The sequence below is a fragment of the Cherax quadricarinatus genome, chromosome 8, assembly GCF_038502225.1.
Source record: "Cherax quadricarinatus isolate ZL_2023a chromosome 8, ASM3850222v1, whole genome shotgun sequence".
In the NCBI taxonomy this organism is placed as follows: Eukaryota; Metazoa; Arthropoda; class Malacostraca; order Decapoda; family Parastacidae; genus Cherax; species Cherax quadricarinatus.
In genome coordinates this window covers 7,224,232-7,231,731 of record NC_091299.1, presented here as the reverse complement: position 1 = coordinate 7,231,731, position 7,500 = coordinate 7,224,232, and the positions used below count along the sequence as shown (strand labels likewise).

The window sequence follows — 7,500 nt, the reverse complement described above, 5'->3', positions numbered from 1 at the left end:
GTTGTGTCCTGCATCGCAACTCAGTGTTGTCTGTTACATTTTTTTCCCAGCATTTGTGTATTCTTGTTTTGTTCTCTGTGTGTTGAACATTCTTGTGTTCATATTCTTTTCATTTAGCCAGTGTCTAATTTGTCTTATTTCCACAGACAATAGTGCCATTGTTTTGTGCAAGCAAGAAATCATTATTATCAAAGCTTTCACACATCAAGTTTCATTGCAAGAAAATTCTAGTATTGTGTTTATGTTGATGTGTTGTGTTCTGCATCACTGTAAGTGTTCAAACTTTTTTTGCTCTGTGTTTTAGCACCTATTATTTTTCATGTTTCATTGAACAAATTCACTCTTAGTGCAATTTTTAAGTTCTTCTTTTAAAGTAAATTGTTCTTTTGTTTATTAAGTGTTGCTTAAGTTGTAGTTAAGAGTTAAAGTGTTCACTCAGTTCATTCCTTGATATATTTCTTTTCTTGTGTGTGTAATATTTTTTTTATTATTGCAAATTGACTCATTTTGCAATAATTCTTGTGCAAACATTGTGTTACCATTTAAAGTTTTTTCTTGCAGAAATTTTGTGCAGTGTTGTGCAATACTTTTTGATTAGCAATTGTTATTTGCAATATTGCTACAGTTTATTTCAGTGCAGTTTCATATGCTCTGTTCTGTGCATAATATTTTATTCTTTCTGTGCCATTTTATTTTATTTCGGTGAATTGTGTCCCAGTTTGTTTTCTTTTGCACAAGCTTTATTGAGTCCATTTTATCATTTTATTGTGTATTTCTCTATTGCATTGCGAGTAAAGACAACTCACTGTGCCATTCATTCAATTTAAAGTAAAATTTGAGCAAATTAGATTTGAGTAAAGTACAAGTTCTCTTGATTTTCAAAATGTTATTTGTTCAGTTGAGTATTTTCTTTGTGACTGTGAGTTTCTTTGCTTACTGTGTGACCTGTCAATTTTTATTTACTTATGCAGAATAGTTAAGCATTTTCTTCCCATTTAAGCTTATTGTGTCATTCTTTCTATTTTTTTTGAGTTATGCCCTTCAGTAAGTTCACTGAGAAGATGTCCCAGTCAATTTTGAATGTTCACTTAGTGTATCATGCCAGTCAAATTCAATATGAATCAGTCCACAGTACCAATATTCCCTTACTGACTGAAAGACAATACCTAGCCCTTGAGCAATGTGTTTGTTCTCACAGCTTGTATCTGAGATTTGTTAAAGTGCTGCAAAATGAGAAGTTCAGATTAAGTTCCTATAGATCTGTGAATTACTTATTAACATAGCCGAGCGGTCAGGCACTAGCAACTCTGTCACTCCCATCTGTGTTCCACCTACACCTTCAGACTTGCAGGATAGTGTTCCGTTGCCTCACGTGTCTGGGGACACTCAGACTGCCTTGAGTGCACAGCCTATCCCTGCAATGACTGCTAGTTCAAGTAGTAGTTTCTCCATGTGAGGGAAAAGTTCAATAGATAGGAGTAGCGAGGGAGTATATAGTAACAATTGTTTGATTGCCGGCTACTTGTTAAGGTAGGGTCAGTCAAGCTCCCACTGTCCCTTTCCCTCCTTCTTCCCCCCCCTTCCGAAAGGTGACGTGTGGGGCTCCGGCCAAACAGTAAGCACTAGAATCACAGCTCCCAGCACTACTGTAAGTACATGCCTGTCTTGTATTCAAGTGGATTTATTTGTTGAAAGCTTCACTTTTGACCAATAATAAACTTAGTCCTTTCAGTCTTGCTCTAAGTTGACTGTTGTAATAATCACCACATCTTTTAGGTATTGTACTTATCATGGAGAGTAATTTCTTAAGCATTGGGTAACCTGTCTATCTTTCCAGCTTTGATGACAGAGAGGGTCACCTGCCAATCAACGAGTAGAATTGATGGAGATGGACTGACGTCCTGAGACTTCCACTTTTTGGATTTAATTACCTGTGCACCTGTATGAAATTGCAGGATGTAACCCCTCATCATTGCAGCAGTAAACAACCTGTTTTCCTGTCATTGGGATAGAATACTCAAGGCTATAATGTGAAGAACGAACCGGTGGGTTGTAACCAACACCTGCGACCCCCCCCATCATCAGCAACTGCTACGATTTCAACAACACTCAGTGTCACCAACACCAGACACCCCTATATATATTAGCGTTGAGTTCAAATGTTATTTTATTCATTTAATTTTTCATTTTTCTTTCAAATACTATATACTTTTCATGTTTTATTGTTTTACGTTTGCTTTAATAAATAATAAAGTGTTTATCTTTGTGAATTATTATTACTTTTTCTATTCATTAATTTTCCTGAGGAGGAGCCAGCCTTGGTAATACTGTCTGAAGTTGTTACAGGGCTGAGTAAGCCTTCACACTCCACAGGGGATGCCTTGTCAGAAAACGGTTACTTGCAACTAGTAATGCCATTTCTTGTTGATGTCACATGCCGTATGCAGAAAGACGTCTCTGTTGCGGCTAGTGCTCTCACTAGAGTGTCTGTTGTTGTTCCTTGTGTTCCAGATGGTGATCCCATCCTCGTTGACAGTAATCAGTGCATTGTAAGAAGTTATTTCTCGAGTAACTTCACATGTTGTTAACGTTTGTAAGTGAAGTTTCTTTATGGTTGATACATCGTGTCACTGTGTGCGACTCAGATTGAATATCAGTATTGTTGACCGTGTTCATTTATTTTCTCCTGTGCTTGCAGTGAGAGATAGTAGATTCCTTCTCCCTTGCTCATACTGCATGTTATAGCGTTATTTTTTTCAACCAGGGAGAGTCATCCACTCCACCGAGTTTGTTCATTCCTCCAGTAAGAAAGAACCGATCCCTTGTGTTCTGGTGATTCGATTCCTGCTCCAGGAAGATCTTATTCTGACTGTGAAGCCACCAGCACCCATTAGTGACCTTGTAATGAGCCAAGAATTACTGTATCGAATAGTTGAGTTGAGTACTCCAAGCAGAAGAGTATACCAGTTAGTAATTCCACAGTCACTAGTGAATGTAGCTGTATCTTTTGTAGATACTCGTTCAGATCGCCCATGTAGCTGTATCTTTTGTAGATACTCATTCAGATCGCCCATGTAGCTGTATCTTTTGTAGATACTCGTTCAGACTCTCCCTCAGTCAAGGCATGTGTTAGTCATTGTAGAGGAATTCGATCTTCCCAGAGATGATAACCATTCTGCATATGTAAACCTCACCCTCGCAGAATTGGGTTTAAATGTACATAGTCTGTATAACTAGATGTCTGAGATGAAGTGAATTGTCAACTGTTTGTTATTAACTGATTAGTTTTTCAGAATTTTTTTTTTCGTGTTCACATTCCCTCCGTATTCTGAGAATTTGACAGAAATGATCCGAGTGCACCAGATGCCTTTGCTGTTAATTTCACCTTGTATATATATATATATATATATATATATATATATATATATATATATATATATATATATATATATATATATATATTTATTTATTCTTCCTCAGAATCCGTAGAGTGCATGAATACAGATCAATCGATCAATTCCATCCCATATTGTACAATGATTTGTTCTTATAGTTTGTAATGCATTACGTTAAAAATCATTACGTAAACACCCATTACGTAAAACTCATTTTGTAATATCCATTATGATACCATCCATTAGTTCTAAGTTATATATGAATTTATTATTGTATAGAATCAGCCCAGAACCACCTGCCTGTTCAGCCTATAGGATAGTAGTGTATGTCGAGATGACATACGTAACATGACCAAGCTGTCAGCATAGTTGCTGAATCCCCTTACATGTGTTGTATAGATTAGCTGAGCATTATAGTATCATCCATGTGTTTATATAGAAGACCCCTTAGGCCGAGTGACTGTTTGTGTGACGTCACGGGATGCGCATGTGTACGTTTGTACCTCTGCCTCCTTCTCAGTCAGCACATAGACATCCAGGCCAGGACACGGCAAGGCTGGGCTCCATCTCCCATTACCACAGTCTGACAATATAGCGTTACCATCCAACAAGTGTGTCTATCTTCAACCCTCGGTATCTCCTTTTAAGAACCCCTACGACATTTCTTCCTGTGGAGTTACCATCCTAACAGGTAAAACTGGTTAATTAGCAAGAGCTCATTTAAAAATAAGTTTTTTCTAAAATTCTCTTATACGTTTAAAGATATCTTTTTTCATTTATGTTAATGTAAAAATTAATAATTTTGTACTAAAAACTTCAGAAAACTTACCTAGCCTTAATATAACAAGCGCAATTTAATTTAGCCTAATCCAACTAAATATATTTTAGATAAGTTTACAATAATTTAATAATAAACAAACAATGAAATATATTTTTATCATTAGGTTCAGAATGATTTTTGTGAAATTATTGCAAACACAATTTTTTGCGATTTATCCAGTTTTCATTCAGTATAATACTACGCTTCGTGATTTACTTAGTAAGTTAAATAATTGGTAAAAGCACCTTACTTATAGGTATGACATGAACAATTCAGGTATATCTTTCCTTTAGTATTTACATATACAGTCAACAAGCACAATATATCTCTGGGATCTCTGGCACAGTGAATAAACTACAGTATGAGGTGCCTTTACTCCCTCATTAATAATCAGTTATATACATAAACTCACTACAATTACTCAGATATGGTAAACATGAGGAAATTAAATCTTCATCAGAGTACAAAACAAATTCTGGCCACAAAATAGAGCGAAACACCAACGTCAAAGACCTGGGAGTGATCATGTCGGAGGATCTCACCTTCAAGGACCATAACATTGTATCAATCGCATCTGCTAGAAAAATGACAGGATGGATAATGAGAACCTTCAAAACTAGGGAGGCCAAGCCTATGATGACACTCTTCAAGTCACTTGTTCTATCTAGGCTGGAATATTGCTGCACACTAACAGCACCTTTCAAGGCAGGTGAAATTGCCGACCTAGAAAATGTACAGAGAACTTTCACGGCGCACTTAACGGAGATAAAACACCTCAATTATTGGGAGCGCTTGAGGTTCCTAAACCTGTATTCCCTGGAACGCAGGAGGGAGAGATACATGATTATATACACCTGGAAAATCCTAGAGGGACTAGTACCGAACTTGCACACGAAAATCACTCACTACGAAAGCAAAAGACTTGGCAGACGATGCACCATCCCCCCAATGAAAAGCAGGGGTGTCACTAGCACGTTAAGAGACCATACAATAAGTGTCAGGGGCCCGAGACTGTTCAACTGCCTCCCAGCACACATAAGGGGGATTACCAACAGACCCCTGGCAGTCTTCAAGCTGGCACTGGACAAGCACCTAAAGTCAGTTCCTGATCAGCCGGGCTGTGGCTCGTACGTTGGTTTGCGTGCAGCCAGCAGCAACAGCCTGGTTGATCAGGCTCTGATCCACCAGGAGGCCTGGTCACAGACCGGGCCGCGGGGGCGTTGACCCCCGGAACTCTCTCCAGGTAAACTCCAGGTAAACAGTTGGAACTGGTTAGAGACTGTTTATCACGAGACTTCAGCGGGGATAGAACACAAACTTAGTCTATTTACCAAGTTGCTACATAGAGTGGATAACTACACAGGTGTAATCCACCAAGTATTTCCAACATGAGTCAACAGTCTCTCGCTCAGAGAGAGAGATCTCGGCCCGAAGGTTCTCCTGGAGTTTTTAAAGGGAGATTGTAAGAAAGTTCCTTAGCTGGGTGTTTTCTCAACCAGAGGTGAGAATGAACTACCAGGAGTAAAACTCACTTGCTCAACGTCACTTCAGAATAAGCGGGAGTTTGCGAGGCACAAAACATCCTACCAGACAACATCAATAAATAATTCATGGCCGGATAATATTGTAAAGCAAAGCATCTTTATTTTAGCTACTAATAGAGACACCAATAATATAATATTAAGTGAAAAAGTCGAAATTACATATTAATCATATGACCCTTCTTAATTTGTGAACAAAGGGCGTAACAGTGTCTGTATTAACACGTCGGCCGTTTCCCACAGAGGCAAGGTGACCCAAAAAGAAAGAAAAAACTTTCATAATCATTCAACACTTTCACCATCACTCATTTATAATTACTGTCTTTACTGAGGCGCTCAGATACGACAGCTTAGACATCCTCCAAACTGCCAATATTCCAAACCCATCCTTTAAAGTGCAAGCATTGTACTTCTCATTTCCAGGACTCAAGTCTGGCTAACAGGCTTTCTTGAATCGATTCACAAAATATTACCCTGCTCACACTCCATCAGCTCGTCAGGTCCCGAAAGCCATTCGTTTCAATTCACTCTTATCTAACCCACTCATGCGTGTAAACTCGTATATTCATTTGAGTATTACATACATACATATATGTATGCATGTATTAGTGGGTTTAAAACACATGTGACGTAGGTAAAGGGAAGTTAATATGTAATTCAGTCTTCAGAGTTGTTAAAGAACTATGCCACATCTGGCGTGGAGTCCTCACCGAGAACTCCCTGTAGAGGCGCTCAGGAATGAAGAGGCGATATGGATGCTTGATGCTCGCACCAGCCTTGAACCCGAAGGCGGGAAAACCATCGAAGCCAGTGACGAAGTACTGCGTCGAGGGGTCGGAGAAGGGCACGGCGATGGCCTGTAGAAGGTCAAGCTCCTCGCTGGGATCTGTGGAAGAACGATAACACACTAAGGGTTCAAACTCGCGTGGATTCCTTCTCACATAAGCCTCCGGAAACATAATGAAGTCGATTATTGAGCTGAAATATCTTTAAAGAAATTGCTGAATATAAGAAGAAGGGTTTTGTTATAATAATAGTGCTACTACTACTACTACTACTACTACTACTACTACTACTACTACTACTAATAATAATAATAATAATAATAATAATATTATTATTATTATTATTATTATTATTATTATTATTATTATTATTATTATATTCTCCAGGAAAGAGGGCAAGTGCTTCCTGACTAATGTTCATCATACAGATAACCCTTTACACAAGGTGTAAAAAAAAGTCCTGTTAGCAAAAGTACTTGTAGATAAGTCTGAAAAAAGTAGAAGTGTGTAGACAGGATCTAGATCCGTCATACATCGTCATACAATGTATCACGTAAAATATATTTATGGGAAAAAGTAAATAAGTTTAGTAGACTTAGTCTGGGTTATTATAAGTATCTATGTCATCACTGTTCTCACCCATCATCATGACTCTGCCTTCCCTCTCTATTTCCTCCTGTCCTCTGCCTTCTCACATTCCATCAGCGGGAGGAAGGAACGAGGCGGAGTATGTGGTGCTGGAAAGGAAAGGAAGGGAAGGGAAGGGAAGGGAAGGGAAGGGAAGGGAAGGGGGAAGATATGTCGCAGAGGAATATGACCTGGCGCAAGACACAGCCAAGACGCTAATCAAGAGAGCTAAGACACACTCAAGGTACTGCCAAGATAATAGTCAAAATGGCAGCCTAAACAGTTAAGACACAGTTGTCATTATTATTATTATTATTATTATTATTATTATT

General features: G+C 38.4%; 1 protein-coding gene across 10 annotated transcripts in view; it reads right to left on the bottom strand.

Annotated features, from left to right (window-relative positions):
* Nucleotides 1-7,500, bottom strand: part of LOC128685375 (collagen alpha-1(XVIII) chain) — an 836,546-nt gene that overhangs the window by 580,644 nt on the left and 248,402 nt on the right. For all 10 annotated transcript variants that reach the window (XM_070082820.1, XM_070082822.1, XM_070082821.1 and 7 more), the window contains exon 2: nt 6,467-6,642. The gene's annotated coding sequence lies outside the window, so the exon portion shown is untranslated. The remainder of the gene's footprint in view (nt 1-6,466; nt 6,643-7,500) is intronic.